The sequence below is a fragment of the Mus musculus genome, chromosome 13 (genome assembly GCF_000001635.26).
Source record: "Mus musculus strain C57BL/6J chromosome 13, GRCm38.p6 C57BL/6J".
NCBI lineage: Eukaryota > Metazoa > Chordata > Mammalia > Rodentia > Muridae > Mus > Mus musculus.
Genome location: NC_000079.6, coordinates 111522315 through 111547546, shown reverse-complemented (window position 1 = coordinate 111547546; position 25232 = coordinate 111522315). Strand labels below are relative to the sequence as shown.

General features: G+C 44.3%; 1 long non-coding RNA gene across 1 annotated transcript in view; it reads left to right on the top strand.

The window, feature by feature from the left end:
* Positions 1–25197, top strand: part of Gm15290 (predicted gene 15290) — a 27560-nt gene extending 2363 nt beyond the window's left edge. The window contains exon 2 of the long non-coding RNA NR_151444.1: positions 24837–25197. This is a non-coding gene — a long non-coding RNA (predicted gene 15290). The remainder of the gene's footprint in view (positions 1–24836) is intronic.
* Positions 25198–25232: the final 35 nt, after the last annotated feature.

Here is a 25232-nt window from a genome sequence, read left to right as displayed (position 1 = left end):
TCAACACCCCACCCACCCACCAAATAAATAAATAAATAAACAAACAAACAAAGAAATAATTGAAAAGTAACAAGTGCAAACAGTCAGGGATTACACAGGTGACAGGACTTGAGTGCGGCTTTAGAGATACACGGAAGATGAGGAAGAGGAACAGGAAGAGAACTGGGAAAATAGTCAGTGATGCCAAAATTACACAGGTACAGCAAGAAGTTTCCAAGTTCAAGTTCAAGGAGAAATGAAATCAGGCAGATTCAAAATGTAGCAGATGAGGCCCACCAGGCCATTTATACAAACGATGGGACAGAGAATCTATCTTTATAGCTCGGTGCTGGCGAGATAGCTCAGCGGGTAAGAGCACTGACTGCTCTTATGAAGGTCCCGAGTTCAAATCCCAGCAACCACCTGCAATGAGGTCTGACACCCTCTTCTGGCAGGTCTGAAGACAGCTACAGTGTACTTATGTATAATAATAAATCTTTGGGCCAATCGGATTGAGCGTGGCCAACCGGAGCAAGCAGAGGTCCTAGATTCAATTCCCAACAACCACATGATGGCTCACAACCATCCAGTGTACTCATATACATAAAATAAATGTATAAATCTTTATCTTTATAGCTCATGCTTGGCATGCATGAGGCCCTGGGTTCAATTCCCAGCCGCAACCACAGTTAAGCCCTAGAGTTTAAGCCTGTGTTTCCAGCATTTGGAGGAGAGATGGAGGTAGGAAGATCAGAAAGTCAAAGTCATCTTTAGCTAGGTAATGAATTCAGAGTCAGCCTGGTTAGAGTAAAGAACTGGAGAGATGATTCCGTGGCTAAGAAAACGAACTGGCTGCTTTTCCAGAGGACCCAGGTTCAATTGCCAGGCACCACAGGGCAGCCCACAACCTCCCAGGAGATCTGGGCTCTGTCTTCTGGTGTCCGAGCACATACACACATGCAGGCAAAGTATTTATACATCAAAAATAGGATAAAAGTTAAAAAGGGTTTTTTTTTTTTAAAAAGGTTAAGATGGTTAAATTTATGTCATGTACATTTTTAATCACAACTGGAAACAACACGCTGGGTATAATGTACATGACTTTCACCTGATCGCTTAGGAGGCTGAGGCCATCCCTGAGAGCTCAAGGTCAGTTGGGTTCTCTCAAAAAGCAAAAATTGCTAGGGTGGGTGGCGGCACATACCTTTAGTCCTAGGACCAGGAGGCAGAGGAAGGCAGATTGTGTGAATTGAAGGCTAGCCTGGACTACAGAGAGAGTTGAAGGCTAGCCTGGACTACAGAGAGAGTGGCAGCCCAGGTTATTCAGAGAAATTCCCTCTAGAAAAACAAACTGAAAAACAAAAAAAATATTTTGTATATTGATCTCTTTCTCATACATAAACTACATAAATCTTCAAACAAAAACCCCACCACCATAGGTACACCATAGTGACTAAGAGAACAACCATAGGAGACAACAACTCAGGGAGAGAGCTCAACACAGGGACCTATTTGGTTTGATTTGGGATGCCCACATTGTAACAATGCACTGGACAGCCTAGGTCCTTTGCCTGCACAGATTGCACTAGAACTCCCTTAAACTCCTTCTTGCATCGGGCTATATCTAGTTCTGGTTTATGGACTAGAATGAGTTTTCTTGACCCTAGAAACAATCAGATTTAGACAGTTTCCATTCAGGTATATTCTGGTATTAAAAAAAAAAAAAAGAAAGAAAGAAAGAAAGAAAGAAAAATGAAGGGAGCTATCTGGCCTGAACTGGTTAGGGGCACTGCCCAAGAGGAAAAAATTGTATTGTTAGTAAACTTTTAGGGAGAATTTCCTATTTGCCATTCTTTGCCTATGCATAATTCAGAGCACCTTTGATTAAAATCGGATGCATTACGGGAAGAGACAGGAGCAACAGGTAAAATGTGTATGACCTGCTCTTTCATCAAAACTATACCCTTTAGTAGCCTGGCCCCACCTTCTTTAGACCTCGTAGAAGAGGCCTCAGGCTGCAGTCTGAAGTCCTTGTGGTCTCTTACTCATGCCCCATGCTAGCTGGTTCTGTGTCAACTTGATGTAAGTCTGACTTACGGGCACACCCACTGTCATTCTTGGCAGCATACCCACCACCAACCTTTAACTGACAACAGCAGGCAAGTGCAGGGCCTCTTGAATCCCTTCACTCCATGATGGAATATCAGTGTGCCACTACCATCTTGAGTAGGTCTTGTCAGAGTCACTGTGAGTGGCGTGGTTCTATGTCATTCTGGTAGGAAGACAGCGTTTTGTACAACCCTCTTTCTGTCAGATTCCTTCTGCCCCCTTTTATGATGCTCTCTGAGCCTTGGGGGGGGGGAGATGTAGACACCCCACTTACGGCTAAGTGTTCAACAGTCACCTCCTTATCCCTTTGGCCAGTTGTGTATGTTTTTATAAATATGAAAATTTACAAATTTTCCACACATTTAATTAGGAGTAATTAATTCAAATATTTAAAGTACTACCCACAGGGCTGGCAAAATGGCTCAGAGTGTAAAGGTGGCTGCTATGCAAGCGCGGACCCATACACACACACACACACACACACACACACACATATATATATATATATATATATATATATACACACACAAATGTGTATACATTTACACATATACATCATATATACACATACATGTACACTGTAAATTGGTGCTTCTTCTACCAGCCAAATTAATAAAATTTTAAGGTTTATTTAGTTATTATATATACAATGTTCTGCCTGCAGGCCAGAAGACGGCAACCAGATCTCATTATAGATGGTTATGAGCCACCATGTGGTTGTTGGGAATTGAACTCAGGACCTCTGGAAGAGCATCCAGTGTTCTTAACCTCTGAGCCATCTCTCCAGCCCCACTAATAAAAATTTTTTTTGACTGGTGTGTGTGTGTGTGTGTGTGTGTGTGTGTGTGTGTGTGTGTATGTGTGGAGAGAGAGAGAGAAAGAGAGAGAGAGAGAGAGAGAGAGAGAGCAAGAAAGAAAGAACTAAAAGTAAGAAGGAGCCCTGCTCAAAGAATGGTCTCGCCCACAATTAAGATGATTCTTCTTATGTCAATTAATCAAAACAACCTGTGTTAGATTTTCTCAGAAGCCAACCTCAATCTAGACAATCTGTCACTGTTGTGCCTGGAACCCTGTCTCTTGGGTTACTCTGAAAATCCTGTCATACTCCACCCATCCCTTCTGAAGCAGGGTCAGCCGTGACCTGGGGCTGGCATTTTCTCAGCTAAGCTGGCAGCCATGAAGCCGGAGTGCCCCTCCCTGTCTCGGTCCCTCTTTGACACACAGTATTACAGTCACTTGTGGGATGCCCACTCCTGGTTCCTGATCTCAGGTCCTCATGATTGCATAGCAATCACAGGCAAAGTTGAACGCACAGAGGAAGCCAGGCAGTGGTGGGACACGCCTTTAATCCCAGCACTTTGGAGGCTGAGACAGGCGGATTTCTGAGTTTGAGGCCAGCCTGGTCTACAGAGTGAGTTCCAGGACAGCCAGGGTGGCACAGAGAAACGCTGTCTCGAACCCCACCCCCTCAAAAAAAAAAAAAAAAAACCGCACCGAGGAACCAGGCCACCAGCTGATAGAGCTGTGTTTGCTTTTGCTGCTACCTTTTCTTTAGAATAAAGATAGTTGGACCATCCTCTCTATGGAACCCACAGAGACATGCATTACACACAGCACCGAGTTGCAGAGCAATATATTTAAAAGACAGCAGGGAGACAAGAATAATTTAAAATGATAACACAGGAAAGCAACTCAATGGATCTCATAAGACATACTGGGGCTGTCTCTTTTAATTGAGACAACAAAGGCACATTAACTTTGGGCCACTAAGCAAATCAGCCTTTAGAACTAAATTCCAGACCTCAGACTCCAAGATCTCTTTCCCCTTAGTGGGAGGGGGCACTCTTCGAAGCACCTGAGATACCATCATATCACTTGCATTCAGGGTTGAGTTCAAGTTGAAGGGTCTTAGGGAGCCAAAGAAGCTCACTGGGTCTCCAGGCAGGTCACTCTTCCTCACGGTCAGGCCGGACTCTGGAATGCTCGCTTTAGGTGCGCTAGTGATCCTCTCCACCGGTCATAAACGAACTCATTAGCGTTTTGTAGAGAACACACTTTGATATTGGAGGTGCTGATGCTGTCCTTTCACAGACAGACAGACAGACAGACAGACGACGGATGGATGGAGCTGAGTTTGATGGTACATACATACCATTAACCCCACCACTCAGCAGGTAGATCTTTCTGAGTTCTAGGCTAGCCTAATCTACACAGTGAGTTCCAGGCCAGCCAGGGCTACACATCAAGACCCTGTCTCCGCTGACCAGTGATGGCATATGCTTTTAGTTCCAGCCCTCAAGAGGTAGAGGCAGGCAGATCTCTTGAGTTTGAGGCCAGTCTGGTCTATAGAGGGAGTTTCAGGGGTAGTCAGGGCCTACACAGAGAAAACTTGGCTTGAAGAGAGAGAGAGAGAGAGAGAGAGAGAGAGAGAGAGAGAGAGAGAGAGGAGAAAAGAAGAAGAAGAAGAAGAAAAGAAGAAGAAGAAGAAGAAGAAGAAGAAGAAGAAGAAGAAGAAGAAGAAGAAGAAGAAGAGGAGGAGGAGGAGGAGGAGGAGGAGGAGGAGGAGGAGGAAGAGGAGGAGGAGGAGGAGGAGGGAAGGAAGGAAACTTATATGTTAATTAAATACTCTTACATTTGAGTTAAAGTACTCCCACACCCAATGTATGCATACCTCCCCTTTCAGATTCTGTTAACCAATATGAAAATCTGACTTAGTTGTTTCTGACTTTTTGTTTGGAGAGCGAATCTCTTAGAGGCATCAATGGATTCTTTCCCACCAACCAGTTCCTCTGGGTGGAAAATGGATATGAGTCACCTTTTTAGAGACAAGTGGCCTAAGGTCCAGGGCTAATGCTCTGCATTGGAGTCAGACACTCCTGGTTTCAGACCCTGCTCAGTTATTGACAGTTCCTGTGACCTTGGCCATGTTATTTAACCAGTGTGAGGCTTGGTGTCTCCTCTGCAAACCTGGACTAAAAACGATCCCTGCCACACACATTTGTGAGTGGGATTTTAAGAATGAATGACTGTGTGACAAGTCTGCAGACCTGGTGATTCAGAATAATGACTTTGCTCACAGTCCTGTGTTCTGGGCTGGTCTAAGTTAGGTGTTTCCACTCATCTCAGGGTTCCCAGGCAGCTGCAGTCATGATGAGGCTGGATAGTCCTGGTTTGTTTAAGCTGAGATGGCCAGAATACCAGGAGGCTAGCGTGGTATCCTCTCTCTCCAACTGGTTTCTCCAGTTGGGGTAGCTGGATTACTAACACAGCAGACTAGGGTTCTCATGAGTGGAAGCAGAAGATGCTGGGTGTTCGAGGTCTGAGCTCTGGAATTTTACACATTATTTTTGCTATAATTTATTGCGCGCTCTCTCTCTCCCTCCCTCCCTCCCTCCCCCCCCCTCTGACTTTCTGTTTGTTGAAAAGACTGAATGATGCAGCCACTGCACTCATCATTGCAATGCAGAATTGCAGTCTTCCACCATATCACAGCCAAAGGGACTCTCTGCCTGGCACTGCACCCTGATCTTTGGACTTTCGGACTTCAAATTTTGAGTTATTTTTAAAAAATCTTTTCTTTATTATGTTTTTTGTTTATTTGTTTTTAATGTCAGGTTGGAAAGTCAGCCCAAGTACAATGTAATTGTTATTATTTTAAGAATTCATATTATTTTAAGTGTGTGTTTGTGTGTGTGTGTGTGTATGGACCTCTACAGGTGGGTTTAGGTGCTTTTAGAGGTTAGAGGAGTTGGATCCCCAGGAGTTACCTGTGGTTGTGAGCCTGGCCTGAGTGCTGGGAACTGAACTCAAGTCTTTTGCAAGAGCAGCAAGTGTTCTTAACCTCTGAGCCATCTCTCCCTTATTTATTATATTGTCAAGATGGGGTCTCATGTAGCCCAGGATGGCCTTCTTGCCACATTACTGAGAGGGATCAGAACTTCTGTCCCCTTTGTCTCCACCTCTGAAGTGCTGGGACTGCTGACCTGTGTGTGCCACCACACCCAACTCCTTAGGTTTTTCAAGGTTTTTGTTTCCTTTTGTTTTGGACCATTGGCTGCCTTTGTCTGTGACTTCTATCGTCTTTCCAAGGACAGATGCTGAAAGGTCCGGATGAGCTTCTATCATTTACTCTTCTCTCCTTTCATATGAAATCTCCGTTGCTGAAACTGCAGTTAACAGCACCTTGCAATTCAGGGCTTACTGGCTAGTTAGCTTTGTAATGGCTGTCATTAGTTTATTTAGAACTTTTTTTTTTTTTTTTTTTGGTTTCTCTCAAAGAAGATACTGGGAGAACTGCTGTGTTCTGCACAAAGCATAACCCCATTCTAGTCCTGTTTTCTTCTTACTCTGGTGAGTCTGACGTGTTATAAAACACTTGTACATTGTTCACTAAGTGAGGGTCTGACTCCTGAGTTCCATCCCTAGACCCATGCGTTGGAAGGTGAGAACTGACTGTCAGATTATCTTCTGACCACACAATAACTCAAGGTAACACACACACACAATAAATTAGTAGATGTAATTTTTTTTTAAATGGTGGGTATCCAGCCTTGTGAGACATGCAGGGTTTCTGTTTCATCCCTCCGTGTTTTGATACGATATCACATGTAAACCATGTAGACCCAACACTTGCTATGCAGCTTAGGTTAACCTTGAACTGCAGAGTCTCCTGCTTCCAAATGCTGAGTGCTGAGATTACACACAGCTTTGTACTCTGTTCTTAGATATGTTAAGCTATTCAAATGATATCTAGAACGTGTTCTACGAATATACAGCACTCAGAGTATGTATCTGTGTATTTGTATTCTGCTTTCCACCAGCCTTTCATTTTTTTGTTTTTTTTCTCTCTCTCTCTCTCTCTCTCTCTGTGTGTGTGTGTGTGTGTGTGTGTGTGTGTGTGTGTGTGTGTGTGTGTATTGGTTCTATCTGAATAGCACTCCACAGTACACACACCAATTGTATATATCTATCCCTCCAATAAAGGATAACCTGGTTTGCCTATGGCTCACCACTACTATGGATATGAGTGACTAGCCTTGCGTAATTCTCCTTCAAACTATGCAGGAAGCTCTCTGGCATCTACAAATAAGTCAGAGCTTTGCACCAGCTCTCGCTGACTCTGACCAGAATGTCACCAGTCACACACGCACCAGTCACTCTCCTCCCTGAATCCTTACCACACTCCCGCACACCTTGTCTCTAATTTTTGATAATCCAATGTGTCAAAGGACACACATTCATTGAAATTTTTGTCTGCTTACTATAAGTGAGGCACAGTAGCCCTTAATTATCTGTGTCAATCATTTTGGACTTTGCTTGTTTCAAATTGCCAATGCTTGCCAGGCAGTGGTGGGATGCAGCTTTATTCTATGCACGCAGGAGGCAGAGGCAGAGGCAGAGGCAGGAGGATCTCTGAGTTCAAGGCCAGCCTGGTTTACAGAGTGAGTTCCAGGACAGCCAGGGCTGTACAGAGAAACCCTGCCTCAAAAAAAAAAAAAAAAAAAAAAGAAAAAAGAAAAAAGAAAAAGAAAAAAAGAAAGAAAAGAAAAGAAAGGGAGGGAGGGAGGGAAAGAGAGAAAATACATTCCAATTCTTATCTTTTTACTAACTTTTTACCTAGTTGATTTCCAATTCTATTTGTATTGATTTTCAAGAGTTCTTTGTATATTCTACATCTAGCATCCCATGAGTTCTCCCAGTCAGTATCAGGGTCTTAAGTTCTTAACTTACTGAATGAAAAATTTTCACTTTTCACTTAATGTTGGTATTTTTTTTAATCTTTTTAGGATGTTTGGCCCCTGGTTCAGAAATGGATTCTGTACTGTCATAGACAGTACAGTCCATATTGAGACTCTTCAGCAGATGATAAAAATGCCAGGATCCAGCTTGCTTTTTCTCAATAAAACTATAAGGGAGTGGTGGTGCATACCTTAAATCCCAGCCTCCGGAGCTCAGGACAGTCAGATCTCTAAGTTCAAGGCCAGCCTGGTCTACAGAATGTGTTTCAGTCTAGTTAGCACTACACAGAAAGACTATGTCTCTAAAACCAAAAACCAGCCAGCCACATTTCCCATGCTATGAAACAATGTACTCTCTTCACATACGGTGCTACCTTTATGAAGTGCCACGTTCCTCTGAAGGTCTGAGTTCTCCTTTCTGTTGCACTAGGCTGTGGAACTTCCACTGTAAACTCTTCATTATTAGTGTTTTGTTTTGTTTTTTTCCCAAGATAAAGTTTCTCTATATTGTTGGCTGTCCTGGTATTTGCTCTATAGACCAGGCTGGCCTTGAACTCAGAGACCTACATACTCCTACCACCTGAGTGCAGGGTTAAAGGCATGTACCACCACAGCCTGCCTCATTATTAATATTATTATTATTATTATCATTGTTATTACTATCTTTTTTTTTTTTTTTTTTTTTTTTTTTGGTTTTTCAAGACAGGGTTTCTCTGTATAGTCTTGACTGTCCTGGAACTCACTTTGTAGACCAGGCTGGCCTCAAACTCAGAAATCTGTCTGTCTCTGCCTCCCAAGTGCTGGGATTAAAGGCGTACGCCACCACGCCCGGCTGTTATTACTATCATCATTATTATTATTTTCATTGTGACTTTGAGTAAATGTGATTAGTTTTACATTTGTATTGTCTCTGATTATTCCTGCACATTTTTTCTGTAAAATTTTTTACGATTGATTCCCTTTTCATCTTTGTGACAGGGACAGTTCACCTTACACACAGGGGCATACAACTACTAGCAAGACTTGTATAAGAGCCAGGCAGTGGTGGCACACACCTTTAATCCCAGCACTTGGGAGGCAGAGGCAGGCAGATTTCTGAGTTCGAGGCCAGCCTGGTCTACAAAGTGAGTTCCAGGACAGCCAGGGCTATACAAAGAAACCCTGTCTCGAAAAAAACAAAAAAACAAACAAAAAAAAAAAACAAAAAAAAAAGACTTGTATAAGAATTGTAGTAGCAAGGTACACTATTTCTAGATATGAAGCTGGTTCACACAATGGCTGTCGCCTTCCTGAAGCCAGGCTGATGGCTGCAGCCCGTGTGGCTGCGTGCTCAGTACTGGGACACACACTGGGCCATACCATGACTGGAACCTTCAGTGAAGGTAGGAATGCAGAACCTACAAAGCTGCTACCATTTGCCAGGAGGCCGAGCAAGCCAGGGCGGTACAATAGATAGTAGCAGTAAGGACAGCCCTTGCATTTACGATGTAGAACAGTGTTTGAGTGTGCGCAAACCCAACGTGACGTCTGTCGGGGTTTTTGGTGAGGTGCTCAAGCAATTCAAATTGAAAAAATGGAAAACTGTGGCTGGCAGGATGGCTCAACAGGTAAAGCACTGACGACCAGAGTTTAATCCCTGGGATCAATGCAAGTGAGATGAGACCTGCTGGTTTGAATGAGGAGGGCCCAAACAGGCTCATATGTTTTTACGGTTTCGTCTCCAGTTGGCAGAACTTTCTGGGCAGGATTGGGAGGTGTAGCTTTGTTGGAGGAGGTGTGTCACGGGGGCGGAGTTTGAGACTTCCAAAGCCAGCAGCATTTGCAGTTAGCTCTCTCTGCCTCCTACCTGCGGACCAGGGTTTGAGATCTCAGCGTTACAGCTGTGGTGCGTGTTCTCCGAACCCCTGAGACTGTAAACCAATTAAACACTTGCTTTTATAAATTGCCTTGGCCATAGTGTTTAATCACAGCAATAGAAAAGTACATAAGGAGACAGAAACCCCACAAGCTGTCCTTTGATCTCCATACACATACGTGTGGCACATGCAGGCTCACATGTACATCACGGACACAATGTAGTCCACTTTAAAAAATATTTTTATAGCACTTTCTGTAAGGTTTATTGATATTTTGTTTTTTCAGATTCTCTTTCTAATTATGTGCTGAGGGTAGGGGTGAGGTACAAGCCTGCACGAGTACTGGTGTCAGTGAAGTCCAGAAGAGAGCTCAGATCTCATATCACTGGAGTTCCAGGCAGTTGTGAGCCATCTGACATGGGTGCTAGGAACCAAACTCAACTCCTCTGCAAGAGCAATATGCACTCTTAGCCACGACCCACCTCTTTGTCTTATTTTAAAAGTACATTTTGAGCCGGGCGTGGTGGCGCACGCCTTTAAGCCCAGCACTCGGGAGGCAGAGGCAGGCAGATTTCTGAGTTTGAGGCCAGCCTGGTCTACAACGTGAGTTTCAGGACAGCCAGGGCTACACAGAGAAACCCTGTCTCGAAAAACAAAAAAAAAAAAAATAAATTTTGCCCACTGTGCCATCTACTGACCCCAAATTCCCTTTTTACTGTTATTATTGCTTTTAACTGTGGTTCTGGGAATCAAATCTACGGCCTTGTGTGTGCTGGGTCATTGTTCTGCCACTGAGCCAAGTCCTTTAAATACAAATTCTTATTCCTTATATAAAACATAGTAGTTCTTATTGGAGCCTGTTTCCGTGCAAAAGTCCAGATCCGTGTTTGCATATTCAAATCCAACCAAATTTTCAACAGGACAAAAATATGTTTATTTCTCAGTCTCTATACACACCCCTTCAAAAGACGTTGTGATTGACAGCTTCAGGCTAATGAACTTGTAGTAGGGCTCAACAGTAAAGTATTTGTGAGGGCCTAGATTGGATACAAAGACACACACATACACACACACACACACACACACACACACACACACACCCCTCTTCAATGTACAAGTCGGTAGAGCAAGTGAGATTTACAGGAAGTTACCATGAGGAACAGACGCTGGAGAGTAGGGCCTCCCAGGGCAAGGGCAAGGAGTTCCCATTTGTAGATCTAGTGTCCAGAGTAGCATAGCAGTTTCAGGCTAGGGGCTTCAAACTTAGGCAAACCCAGTTTGTAAGGAATGAGACATACTAAAAACAAACACGGGGAAGGAGAGTATGTTGCTGTTCCGGTTTCTACAACTCAGTGTAAGGAGAAAGGGTTCAGTTTGGATTACTGTCTCAGAGGCTCTAGTCCAGGGTTGCTTGGTGCTTCCTCTCCGGGCCTGCGGTGACAAAGTACATCATGCTGTGCTACAATAAAGAATGCAATCTGCCTCTAGGTGGAGACATGCCATTGTCTCCTCTCTTAAAAATTCATCCTGGTCTAGAGAGATGGCTCAGTGGTTAAAAACTTGTACTGTTTTTGCAGGAGACTGGAGTTCAATTCCCAGAACCTACATCAGGCAGCTTACAACTGCTTTTAACTCCAGCTTCATGGGATGCCCCTAACTTCAGGCACAGGCACATATACAGACTCATACACATATAGATGTAAATAAACCATACATACACACACACACACACGTATATGCATATGTGTATGCACATATGCATATATATGTATATATACAGAGAGAGAGAGAGAGAGAGTGAGTTCAAGGACAGTCAGGGCTATATGGAGAAACCCTGTCTTGAAAAACAAATAATAAAAAACCATCACAGCCAGGCGGTGGTGGCGCACGCCTTTAATCCCAGCACTTGGAAGGCAGAGGCAGGCAGATTTCTATGTTCGAGGCCAGCCTGGTCTACAGAGTGAGTTCCAGGGCAGTCAGAGCAACACAGAGAAACCCTGTCTCGAAAAACAAACAAAACAAAACAAAACAAAACAAAACAAAACAAAACAAAACAAACAACCCATCACCAACAAAAAGAACTAACCGGGACTGGAGAGATGGCTCAGTGGTTAAGAGCACTGACTGCTCTTCCAGAGGTCCTGAGTTCAATTCCCAGCAACCACATGGTAGCTCACAATCATCTGTAATGAGATCTGATGCCCTCTTCTGGTGTGTCTGAAGACAGCTACAGTGTACTTATAATAGATAGATAGATATCTAGATAGATAGATAGATAGATAGATAGATAGATAGATAGATAGATAGATCTTTAAAAAAAAAGAAAAAGAAAGAAAGAGCCCCATTTGGCAAGTTAATCACCTGTGCCATAGGATACCTCCCAGAGAGTCAGGTCCCCCTTAAGCTATGCTACAGAGATGGGAGAATCCATTAGCCTTCTAGCAAGAAAATTATCTCCCAGAATTCCCAGCCCCTACTACAACCTCTCCAACCACTCCTACCCTGTGTGTATGTGTGTGTGTTTGTCTCGGTCCTGACTTGGAAAATAGCCCCCTTTTCTATTTCTTCTCCTTTGTCTTTCTCTAGTGGGCTCTGGCCAGAGCTTAGTTGTGCTTTCCCAATGCCTCTGCTTCTTTCCTCTTTTCCTAAGGCGCCCCTCCCCACCATAGGGCGGCTTTCGCTCCATGTGGCTGCCCTCCATTCCTGCTTAACTCAAATGGCATCTTTTTCTTACTTCCATGTTCCTCCTTTACTTCCATGTTCCTCCTTTAAGCAGCTGCTGAGATTTACGGCTTGCTGCCCTGGGGGTTTTCCTCTTAGTTTTAATTTTATTCTATTTTACGTGTATGTGTGTTTTGCCTGCATGCATGCCTGTGCAGCACTTGCATGGGAGCCAGAAGAAGGTTTTGGATCCTGAAACTGGATTTACAGATATTCTCCCTCTCCCTCTCCCTCTCCCTCTCTCTCTTCCCTTCTTTCTTTTTTTAAAAAAAAAAAAAAACTTTTTATTTATTTCACGTGAGTGTTTTGCCTGCATGTATGTCTGTGTGCTACTTGCTTGCCTGATATTTGCAGGGGCCAGAATAGGGCATTGACTCCCCTGGTACTGGAGTTACAGACAGTTGTAAGCCACCCTTTGGATGCTGAGGGTTGAACCCTGGTCCTCTGGAAGATCAGCCTCTTAACTGCTGAGTCACTTTTCCTGTATGTTGTCTTCTCTCTCTCTCTCTCTCTCTCTCTCTCTCTCTCTCTCTCTCTCTCTCACACACACACACACACACACACACACACACGAGTGCATGTGCACTGGGCACTCAACAATGGTTTTGGAGATGAAGCCTCTCCTTCGTCGCTCACTCCCCACATTAGCCGGTGGCTGCCTAACTTCCACTAACTTCCACTCCTCTTCTAGCCAAGTGTGACTTCTTCAAACTCCAAATTGGTCTCTCTGGGACTCTTCTAATGGGCAAGGAACCCTCCCATGAGCACGCTTGACCACCGAGGGCTCTACAGTTCAGGCAGCTCTTGACTGCCCTCTTCTGGGGTTAGGTCCCCAAGTCACCCTTTCCTGTGGACCAGCAGCCACCCCTGAGTTCAAGTCCAAGTGAGGTAGTGAGAGGGGCTGCTTTTCACTTTATTCTGAAGCGATGGGATCCAGGCAGAGTTATTTTACCCTATTACTCTATTGTTTTACATCTGTAGTGTTGTCTGTCTGTGTTTGGAGACAGGGTCTCTGGTCTGTAACCTCAAACTCTTGATCCTGAAAGAGTAGTAAAAACAAAATTCTAGGCCTTTGGGCCCAGGCTTGGGAATGTGATCTTTGTGGCTCAATGCTCCAAGGTATGCTAATCATAAAACAGATAGTGACATCCCCCCACCCACCCACTTCCTGGGTTCAAGGAGTATTCATTCAAAGAAAGTCACCCTGACCCACCCTGACCATTGCTGGAACCCGCTATGCAAATGTGCTATTGTTAGGGGCTCTTAGAAACTGTCTTGAGAAATAACCCTCACAATTACCAGGTATTCCTTGTGACACCTGTGACTTTGTACTTCCTTGTGACTCTTAACTGGTATTTTTGGTATTTTCCAACAACGCCCTTCCCACCTCCTTGAGTTGTGCTTTCTTCCTTTAAATACCCCCTTATCCAGCTACTCGGGGCGCCACGGTCCTCTACCCCTGCGTGGTGTATGACCGTGGGCCCTAGAGCACTCTTGAATAAAAATCCTCTTGCAGTTTGCAGCAAGACCGTTTCTTGTGGGTGATTTTGGTGTGTCACCTCTCCTGAGTCAGAAGGTGGGGGAGTCCTCACGTTGTGGGTCTTTCAATCCTTCAATCTCAGACTCTTGGGGGGCTGGTGTGGGGTGTGGGCTGGGATTACAAGGGGTTTTGTTTTGTTCTGTTTCGGGTTTTTGTTTTTTTTTTTTAATCTCATAATGTAGCTATTTTTATCCATCAGGAAGGCTTGAGGGAGGAAGCAATGCTAAGGCCTTTCAGATAACAAAACTCAAAGTGGATTCAATGAAAGCAGATAGTGGAGTACACATCGGTAAACCCAGGACAGCCTCGGCTGAAGTAGGAGGCTAAGGATTTGAGGCCAGGCTAGGATACAAAGTCAAATGAAGAGCAGCCTGGGAAGAAGAAACCTTATCATAAAAACAGAAACAAAGCCCACTGAGCAGCAGCAGCAGCGGCAACCAGAGAACAGATAACATTGTTCCTCGATGTCTGTTAAATTGCCTTTTCTAAAAATGTGAAGAAATTAAATGAGCTGAGTTTGGCACTAGGGAGATGAAGACAGCGAGCCCAGGATCTCAAGGCCTTCACTTCAATCTTCGCCACCAAGACACCCACCCACCCACCTCACCCCCCAAAAAAAAGAAAGAAAGAAAGAAAGAAAGAAAATAAGAAAAACGTGGCATGTTGGGAAGATGGGGGTAAAGAGAAGAAGGGTTTGTTTGTTTGTTTGTTTGTTTGTTTTGCTTTGTTTTGAGACAGGGTCCCTCTATTTAGCCTTGGCTGTCCTGGAACTTGCTATGTAAACAAACCACTATGGCCTCAAAACCAGAGATCCCCCTGCCTCTGCCACCCAGTGGTGAGAATAAGGCATGCATCTACATGCCTGTCCTTAGTATTATCAATAAAACAATAACAGACACAGAAGAAACCTCAAGGACAATCTTATTAGAGAAATGCCGGGACAGGCAAGCTTTCCATCCTAGCAGCTGTCCGGAGGAGGGAGATGCGAAGGACAAGGAGAAAAGGCCACACTGTCCTAGTTAAGCTGGCGTGGAGGTCAGCCACCAGGCCCACAAGCAACCACACAGCGTAGGGGAGCAATAGAGAGGGAGTGGAAAGGCCCAGAAAAAGCACACTGGGGTGTGGCCAGCATTGGAAAGACGAGAGAAAGGAGCAGAAATTGTCCCTTCTAAGTCAGGAACTAGAAAGGCGGGTAGGACTAATAGAGCTTTGCTGGCGGCACGTGAGGATCACGGGACAGAAAAGCAGGTGATCCCATCACGGGGCTAATTGTTGCTCCTTTCTGGTTAAGGTGGCTTAAGGCGAGCAGGCGAGCAGGCGAGCAGGAATTTGAAGGTGGGCGGGGCAGGTGGGGAGAATGGGGGTTCCTTAGCCAGGGTATTGACCTGTCTAACTAGACGATATACCCAGCTATAAGCAAGGGCACAGAGAAACCACAAACTGGACCACTCCATGAATACAATAAAGGGTTTATTTTATTGAGGGTCAAACTGCCAAAGCTACAGAGGTAGGCAGAGAGAAGATCAAAATGGCAGAAAAGCAAGGGGTGGGCTCTATGACAGTCAACAGGACGAAGGCCTTTGAGCTGACTCAAGCTTTGTGAACTGACCTGGAGACAAGGTTCCCTTGCTCAATGTGGATGACCTTTGAGTTTGGATTAAGGAAGGCTCCTGGCAAACAGAAACCCACCTTAGGCCTTTACACAACAACAATCCTTCTGTTTACCAAGCCAAAGTCCTGTTTTAGACATTGTCACCAGCACTGCCATTTGGGAGACCTCTTTGGACCTAGCATCAGCCAGGTCAGGGACTGTATTCTCTTGATCAGAGGAGCTCTTCCTCAGTAAACCTTTACTGCTATTACATATAATACTGTCTCAAAACCACAAAAGAGAAAAAAAGAAAGATTAAGAAAAATATGTCCCATATATACTGCACTCCTTCCTTAATCATTAATAAATATCTCAATTGGATGCTCCCAGCCATCCATTGGACAGAGGACAGGGTCCCCAATGAAGGAACTAGAAAAAGTACCCAAGGAGCTGAAGGGGTTTGCAGCCCCATAGGAGGAACAACAATATGAACTAACCAGTACCCCCAGAGCTCCCAGGGACTAAACCACCAACCAACCAAAGAGTAGACATGGTGGGACTCATGGCTCTAGCTGCTGTATATGTAGCAGAGGATGGCCTAGTCAGTCATCAATGGGAGGAGAGGCCCTTGGTCCTGTGAAGGTTCTACGCCCCAGTGTAGGGGAATGCCAGGGCCAGGAAGTGGGAGTGGGTGGGTTGGGGAGCAGGGGGAGGTGGGGAGCAGATAGGGGATTGCAAGCTAGGCAGCGGTGGCACACGCCTTGGATCCCAGCACTCGGGAAGCAGAGACAGGGTTATCTCTGACTTTAATCATTAATAAATATCTCAAACAACTTGTATAGGGGTTGGAGAGATGGCTCGGCAGCTAAGAGCATTTGCTGCTCTTACAGAGGAGTGGGGTTCAATTCCTAGTATCCATGTCAACCCCCTGTAAGCCAAGCTCCAGGAATCGGACAGCCTGGTCTACAGAGCGAGTTCTAGGACAGCCAGGGATATACAGCCTTGTTTTGAAAAAAGAAAAGAAATAAGGAAGGAAGGAGGAAGGAGGAAGGAAGGAAGGAAGGAAGGAAGGAAGGAAGGAAGGAAGGAAGGAAACTAGTTATACCACTCCTGGGCATATGCTCAAAGGACTGTATATCTACCATGGAGATGCCCTTGTTGGATGTTCATGTTCATGCCTCTCTATTTACAATAATAAGGAAATGTAATTAATCTAAATGCCCAGAAGAGACGAGAGGATAATGAAAACACGATGCCTAGGCACAACAGAATTTCATTCAGCCTTAAAGAAAAATAAAATTATGAACATTTCAGAAAAAAAAAGGGTGTGGACATGATTATACTGTGAGGTCACCTGATTCAGAAGGACACATCTGATCTCCCTCAGAGACTTTAATTTTCATTTATACGTATATGTGGGTGTTGGTGCGGGTATCGGTCATGAAATCAAATTGTGAAACTGGAAATCGGGAGATATTCCAGAGAAAGATATATCGAGGAAAAGATGATAGATAGAACACTATCTGACTTGAAATGAAAAAAAAAATGGCAGGAGTAGACATGTACAGGGAGGAAAGGACCAACAAAAATAAATTACACGTGAAAACGGCCACAAAGAAACCTATTACTTTACATAATTAAAGTGCAAGGCACTAGCTAGCCAGGCTGGGGGGCAGGGGTGTGTGCAGAGATGGCTGTCAGTAAACTGCTTTCTGGGTGAGCACAAAGGTCTGGTTTTTGATTCCTAAGGAGCCACGTACAGAAGCTGGGCACAGCAGTTCATGTCTGCAATTTCAGTGCAGTGAGGGTGGGGGCGGGCCCCTAGGGCTTACTGCTCAGCCTGGCTAGGCAAACCAGTGAGCTCAGGCTCAGAGAGAAATCCATCTCAAGGAGATAAAGTAGGGGATGAAATGAGGGAAGGAAGGGAGGGAGGGGAGGGGAGGGGAGGGGAGGGGAGGGGAGGGGAGGGAAGGGAAGGGAAGGGAAGGGAAGGGAAGGGAAGGGAAGGGAAGGGAAGGGAAAGGGAAGGGAAGGGAAGGGAAAGGAAAGGAAAGGAAAGGAAAGGAAAGGAAAGGAAAGGAAAGGAAAGGAAAGGAAAGGAAAGGAAAGGAAAGGAAGAGAGAGTGGTTGATGCAGATATATAACTTCAACATCAGGCCTCTACACCTGTGCTCACATGTGTGCATGTGCACCCACACCTGCACTGAAGCACAAACACACACACACACACACACACACACACACACACACACACACACACAGAGGAACATGTATATAAACACTAAACAAACAAACAAGCACCCCCCCCACACACACATACCCCTACACGAACATATGTATAAACACTAAACAAATAAATGAATGAATAAATAATCATGAAATGAAATAAATAATTATTAAACAGACTTTGGATTGGAACTAGGACAAAAATTCCAACTATTTCAAAATGACTCTAAATGTACTTCTGTATTTTGTGCTTATTTATGTAAGGCGGCACTCTCAGCATTGAAAATTACAAAATCAAAATATCAGCAAACAGGGAAGGGCTGGAGAAATGGCTGAGTGGTACTTGCTGCTCTTACGTAGGACCCCGATGTGGTAGCTCCAACCTTCTAAACTCCAGTTCCAGGGGATTCCCGCCCCGCCACCAATGCCTTCTTCTAAACTCTAAAGGCACCAGGCATACAGGCAGTGCGCATATACACGCACATACATACACACACATACATACATTCATATAGGGAAAATACACATATACATTTTAAAACTTTTTAATTAAAGTTTTAACGTAAATTTTATAAAACCACAAAGATGTGCTATGTTCTGTGTTAGCTAATATTTAGCCAATATATTTTTTTTTGCAAAATAACTATATGCATCCATCTCAGTGTTTAAGGTTAAAAGCATTAAAAACACTTTCTATTCTTATAGAAGACTGGAATTCAATTTCCAGGGCCCACAGTGGATGACTCACGACTACCTCTAGCTCTATCTCCAGGTGCTCTGATGGCCTCTTCTGGCCCGCTTGGCCACCTACACACAAGAATACACCCGCACATAAATAAAAGTAAAATAAATCTTTTAAATATAACATGATTTTATTTGCAATGTTATTAATAATAAAATTTTAAGTACATTTTAAAATAACCATGAACAAAATACATTTTCAAAAAAATATTTACCTTTATTCTACATGTATAAGTGTTTTACCTGCATGTTAGTGTGTGTACCACATGCAAGCCTCACATTCATGGAGGCCAGAAGAGGGAATCAAATCCCCTGAGACTGGAGTTGGCCAGTTCCTGAGGAATGACACCTGAGGTTGACCTGTGGAGCGCACATGATCATTTGCACATGTACATCGGCACCATTCACATGCATGTACACAGACAAAAGCACACACACAACACAACACCACAAGATTACTTTAAGTTAAAGACACTTGAGATTCAATCGATACAGAAAAAGCTTCCTCAAAGCTGGGTGTTTGCTGTATAGCCCAGGCTGGCCTCTCCTGCCTTGATGCTGAGATTATCATCATGCTAAAAAATAAGGACTGCCCCTGCCCCCAGTCTTCTCTGCAGAGAATCTACTGTATCAGGAGAAAGGTCAGAGTAAAACCAGGGAGTTTCAGGGCTCTGAAGAAAACAGAAACAGCACCCATACCTGCATGCTGCAAACTAAAGCCGCTAGGCTGTGGTATGACTTATGTCGGCTCATTTCGGAAGTCTCCGTTGACGATGAGAGAGAGGGGGTTTGCTGTGGAGCAGAGACGTTCACATCATGGCAGCCAGGAAGCAGAGAAAAAGATGGCTTGGGTGGGCTGGCTCTCTGCTTTAATTCTCTTTGGGATGGGAGCTGTCTAAATTCAGGGTGGGTCTCTCTTCACTGATGCCCCACCATTGTCCCCACAGGGATGCTATAGAGGTGTTCACAGTCTCTAAATCCATTACCATTAACAATCAAAAGCCCCCAGCACAGTTATCTTCCTAGTCTTTTATACTTGTCACTTGACCTGCGTGACTTGCTCTTGGGACAGAGGACATGAGCATAGCCAGAAGGGTAAGAAGAGAGGCAGTTGTTAGAGTTGCAGGCAGGCACCACCATCCTTACCTAAGAAGTTGTAGTTTTTTGTTTGTTTGTTTGTTTGTTTGTTTATAGTGCTGGGGCCTGATGAGCTGGCTTACCACCCCTTGGCTATACTAGCCCTGTATGTAGCCTGTTAAGAGGCTGGAATGGAGCTCAGTGGTCAAGTACTTCATTGGTTACTGGCAAACATAAATACCACCCTGGGCCTGCCTTCTAAACACACATACACTTACACACACGCAAGCAACACGTTTTAGTGTGAAGATTCTTGCTTTTATTTATGATCCTACAGTTAGGCCACACATCATTCAACAAGAGACTATGATAGATATGTTTATCCTGCCAAAGCTGGCCTGTTGGGCAAAAACCTTTAATCCCATTACACAGGAGGCAAAGACAGGAAGATCACAGCAAGTTCAAGGCCAACCTGATCTACACGGAGAGATTCAGGGCAGTGAAGGCTACACATTGATATCTTGTGTCAAAAGAGAAAGGAAAGTGGTACAGCAGTACATAGATCCATGGGAACTGAAATTAGAGACCGTGCATTTGTTTGAGGACCAGTGAACATGATTCTGGAATTTTCTACAGAAAAGACTCCCGAAAGTAGATAGAGATTCCCCTGAGAGCAAATCAAGAAATGGTTTAAAACCTTGTGGAAAATTGTTTTTCTTTTGATGCTGAGGACACAGCTGAGTGGTAGAGGCCCTAAGTCTACACCTGCTGGTACATCTTTGGGACTCTAGCACTTGGAAAGTAGAGTCGGAAGTTCAAGGTCATTTTGCCCTGTCTAGTGAGTTGGAGGCCAACCCAAGACATCTGAGGCTGTCTCAGAAACAAAGAAATAGAATCCCACCTGCAGAATATATTCCTTTCAGCCACCTTTAATTCCAGCATTTAGGAGGCAGAGACAGGAGGATCTCTATGAGTTGGAGGCCAGCCTGTCTACATAAGTTCTAGGATAGCCAGATTTATATAGTGAGGTCCTGTCTCAGGAGAAAAAAGAATGAAAAATCTACCATTCCCTTCTCTGTCCCTGTCACCATGCGTTTTCTCTGCCACCATGTGATTCTGCCACTCTGACTCTTCTATACTACAAGCCCAATTTAAAAAAAGCTTGAGAGAGAGAGAGAGAGAGAGAGAGAGAGAGAGAATGAGAGAGAATGGTCTTTTCTTTTCACTCTCATAGCCATAGCCCAGGCCAGCCTGGGCACTCCATGTATTGCTTGGAACTCAGTGTGTATAGCCCAGGCTGGCCTGATATTCAAGATTCTCTTGCTTCAGCTTCCAACATGTCGAGATTGTAGGTTTGCCCCCACCACTCTACCACTCTTTCATAAATAGTAACTTATAAAAGTGAGTATGTGAGTGACCAGAGACTGTTAGAACATCTGAAATTTAACCAAGTCTTGGTTCCATGAGAAGGCAATCAGATTTCTTTCTTTCTTTTGTCTTTTTCTCCCCCCCCCTTTTCTTTTTTCTTTCTTTCCTTTTTTTTTTTTTTTTTTTTTTTTTTGGTTCTTTTGTTTTCTGGTTGTTTTTTTTTTTTTTTTGAGAGACTGTTTCTTTGTGTAACAGTCCTGACTATCCTGGAACTCACTCCCAAGACCAGGCTGGCCTTGAACTCACAGATATCTGCCTACCTTTGCCTCCCTAGTGCTAGAATTAAAGGAATGTGCCACCACTCCTGTCCTGAGATGGTCTGATGAAGTGATCTCAATTCACTAGCATTTTCAAAGATGGATATAACCCAGAGTTCCCTTCAGCCCCAGGGATCCCCAGAAGTTTGAAAGGAAGAGATAGGTAAGAAAGAGAGGTGTGAGGTGGGGGTGGGGCATGAGTCCCACCCATTTCTGGCCCTAAAAAACTCCCCAAGGGTGATCTGGGAATTTTCGAGGATGCTTCTGGTTGTTACACAGATAGCATTTAGTGAGCCTAAACTTACCAGTATTTCTTACAGGTTTCAATACTAAGAATAGAAATTCTGATGAACTAGGAGACGGTTATTTCCCTTTGTGGGAAACTTTACCAAGAAACTTGCAGACCTTGGAAAACAGAACAAAACCAGAAATGTCACCAATAACATGCCAGCTGGTTTTATTTGGGACAATGTAATACACTGGGTCTTATATCAGCTGCTTTTCCACGATTCTCACTATGATTCTAAGAAGTCTGGGTGCCCCATTGCTTCCTAGTGAAACTGGCTAAGCACTTCCATGTTAGCTGAATTTGTTTACCAGTCAGCTCTAGTCTATTATAGCAAAGGAGGACGCTGAGTAGGTGTTAAAGGGGAGCATTAGCTCTGTAGAGTTGAGACCCACTAATCTAGAGTAAGACTTTTTAGAGCCAGCCTAGTCATATGTACCTGCACATCCATGTTCTGGAGGAGGCTGAGGCAGGAGGATTGTGAGTTTGAGGCTAGCCTGTACTACATAGTGAGACTCTGTTTAATGAAGGAAGCTAGCAAGCATACAAAAATGAAACCAAATAGGTTTTGTGTTTGCTTTTGTTTGGTTGGTTTTTTGAGACAATATCTTACGCATCTCCTTGATACTGGCCTTGAGCTCAAGATATAGACATTTGATCTGGGGTCAACTTAAATCTCTTTTTGTTTTGTCTCCACCTGCTGAGAGCCACGATGACCTGTTGATGAGATGATTCTAGGAATGGATCTCAAGGTTTCAGCAATGGGAGGCAAGCCCTTTACCAACAGATCCATATCCCAGGAACACCTCCTTTTATACAAAACCATAAATATTTTCATAAGCAACCCATGTTCAGTCTGGATGTGGGCTCACTCAGGCAGGCTAAGCGAAAGAGGAGGACAATGTTACCCTTCCTGATGGTGGCTGTTCAACCCCCTGTGTAGAAGAATGGCTCCTGTCTGCCCAGGACAGGCTCCTAGGCATGGCCCACAGTCATTTTGCTACTGCAGGCCGTGAGATTGTAAGATCCGTCAGGTCGGCGATCTGTATCCTGAAGGTCCACTCTCTCCCATTCTCTCCTCTTTTGAGGACAGAAATCTGTTTCTGGCTTTGTTTTGTTGAAACAGGTTTTTTCTGTATAACCCTGGCTGTCCTGCAAGTCGCTCTGTAGACCAGGCTGGCCTTGAACTCACAGATCTGCTGCCTCTGCCTCCTAAGTGATGAGTGGTGAGATCAAAGGTGTGTGACACCTGTTTCAGGATTTTAAGGCATGGTATGGGAAAGAGATTTTTTTTTTTTTGGCCTATTTTTCTGCCCCAACCTCACTTCCAAATTCAAGGTCATATTTGCCTCCTGGGGAGGAGGGGAGAAAAAGAGGGGGAAGAGACAGAAAAGAGAGAGGGGGATGGAGAGAGGGAACATTGAGAAGGGACATAAAGGCTCACAGAGCTGTGATCTGGTGCAGGTGCCCTCCAAATTGGACAGATTCCAAATGCCCATTCTTTCCTAGGGAGTGCTGGCTAGGCACTCACTTGGAGACTTCCTGGTCCTAAGGATCTCTTTGGAGCCAGGTGTGTGGTGATGTCCAGCTGTAGTTCCAGCACAGGGACTCAAAGCAGAAGGCGGCGAAGGACAAGCTGACACCCACACAAGACCCTTTCTCCAAAAGCCAAAACCAACCAAGCATCAGAGAAATTCTATTTGTGCTGCAAAGGCTTTGAGAACTGCCTGTCTGATCTTTCATTGGCTCCCGGTCTTCAGGAGTTCCAGTGTCTCCGTCTATTCTGGAATCATCACCCCCTGGCAAGCAGTCATTTTGGGGTTAAATTCAAAACTCATTTCAGAAACTAAAACAAAGTGATTAATTAAAAGGAAAAGCATAGCATATCGTATCATAATGCAACAAAACTGCATGTACCCCTAACTCAACTTCTTGGGGTAGGTCAAGCTCAAAACTAGTTGCTTCAGCCTTGAGAACTCATTAGGTAAAGCTTCAGAAACAAAAGTGAGTCTGAGCTGTTTGGCTTATGACCTTGGCATGGGTTTGGGGTTGTTTCAGGCAGGTTTATTCCTTATTAACTGCAAAGAATGTCTGGGTAGCAGAGAGGCAATCAGTGTATTTTTTGTTTTTGTTTTTTTTGTTTTGACAGGGTTTCTCTGTAAAACCCTGGCTGTCCTGGAACTCACTTTGTAGACCAGGCTGGCCTCGAACTCATAAATCCGCCTGCCTCTGCCTCCCAAGTGCTGGGATTAAAGGCGTGCGCCACCACGCCCGGCGGTGATCAGTGTATTAGCTACATTTCTATCGCTGTGGTAAAACTCTTATACCAGAAGCAGCTTAAAGAAGAAAGTTTGCTTTTGCTTACCACCCCCCTCCGGAGGGAGAGTCCATAAAGACATTGCAGTGGGAATCTGAGAGCAGATCGCAATCTAGTTTAGGAAGCAGAGAGTAGAGCCGGAAGTGGGACAAAGCTATAGACACTCAAACACAGCCCCACCCTTCACTCCCCACCCCTGGTTACATGGTTACATGTTTCCTCCAGCAAGGCTCCATATCAGAAAGGTTCCATGGCTTGCTCCAAACAGCATTATCAACTGCTTTGAAGATGTGAGCCCATGGGAAACGTTTCTCTTTCATCATCTGAATATCATTGCTGATACTTAATGGTTGTCTCCCTTCCCCGGCTAGAATCAGACTTTGACTTTCATAATACAGTTAGAGATGTATCTTTCACTCCCTGTTGAATTCTCAGCATTTCGTCTGGTTCCTGTGAGTCAGTCTAATGGGTAGATAGGTGACTACACCATCACGAGCCGGGAAAGCAAACCAAACAAACAACCAAAACAAAAAAAAAAACAAAAAACAAAAAAAACACACACACACACACAGGGAACCGGGACTGGGTAAAAGTATTGGCCTTTCTGCTTCTCTTCCTATCCTAATCCTCCAGTTTAATTTCCCTTTCCTGTTTTTCTCTCAATCTCTAATCCAGCCACTTCTTTTGCCATCAAAGTGATTGTATTTCTCACCTGTTCATTTTCCACTTCTACAAGTTCAGCTGAACTTGTCCTGTACAGCAAAGAAGGATGTGGGGGTACAGGGTGATTTCTGGGGTCTCGCTCAGATTCCTTCCACTCTGCTAAGGTGAAAGAACTCATGCCCTGGATAACAGGGGGAATTACGGAGGAGAAATTGTTTCTTTTTCAATTTACTTCCCACAAAAGGCATCCTGCTTCAAGGGGAAACTTCTTTACACACAAAATAAGTGAATTGGTTTCTTCTTTCAGGTAAGCACGCTACTGAGACAAAAAGAAGACAGAAGTGTACCTGCCTTCGGTTGTCTCAGATCGCCAGATCCGTTACCAGAGAGGCTTGAGTTGTCATGAATGAAAGAAGACTTTGCTCAGTGTCAGTCACCTTCAGACAGAAGCTCTGTGTTCTCAGGCACTCCCTGGAAGGAGGGTGACAGGAACTCACCGCAAAGTCAGCAGATTTTATTTGCTTGGGTCACCGTGAAAGTCCAGAGGCCATCACTTCAGTAGGGACGGGATCTAGTAGCTCAAAAGATGCTAAGGCTGATGGTATCTGCAAGTTTCGCAGTGGCAAAAAGATAACTCCAAGTTTTTTCTATTAAAACGTCTACATTTATATTGTTTTTTTTGTTTTGTTTTGTTTGTTTTTAA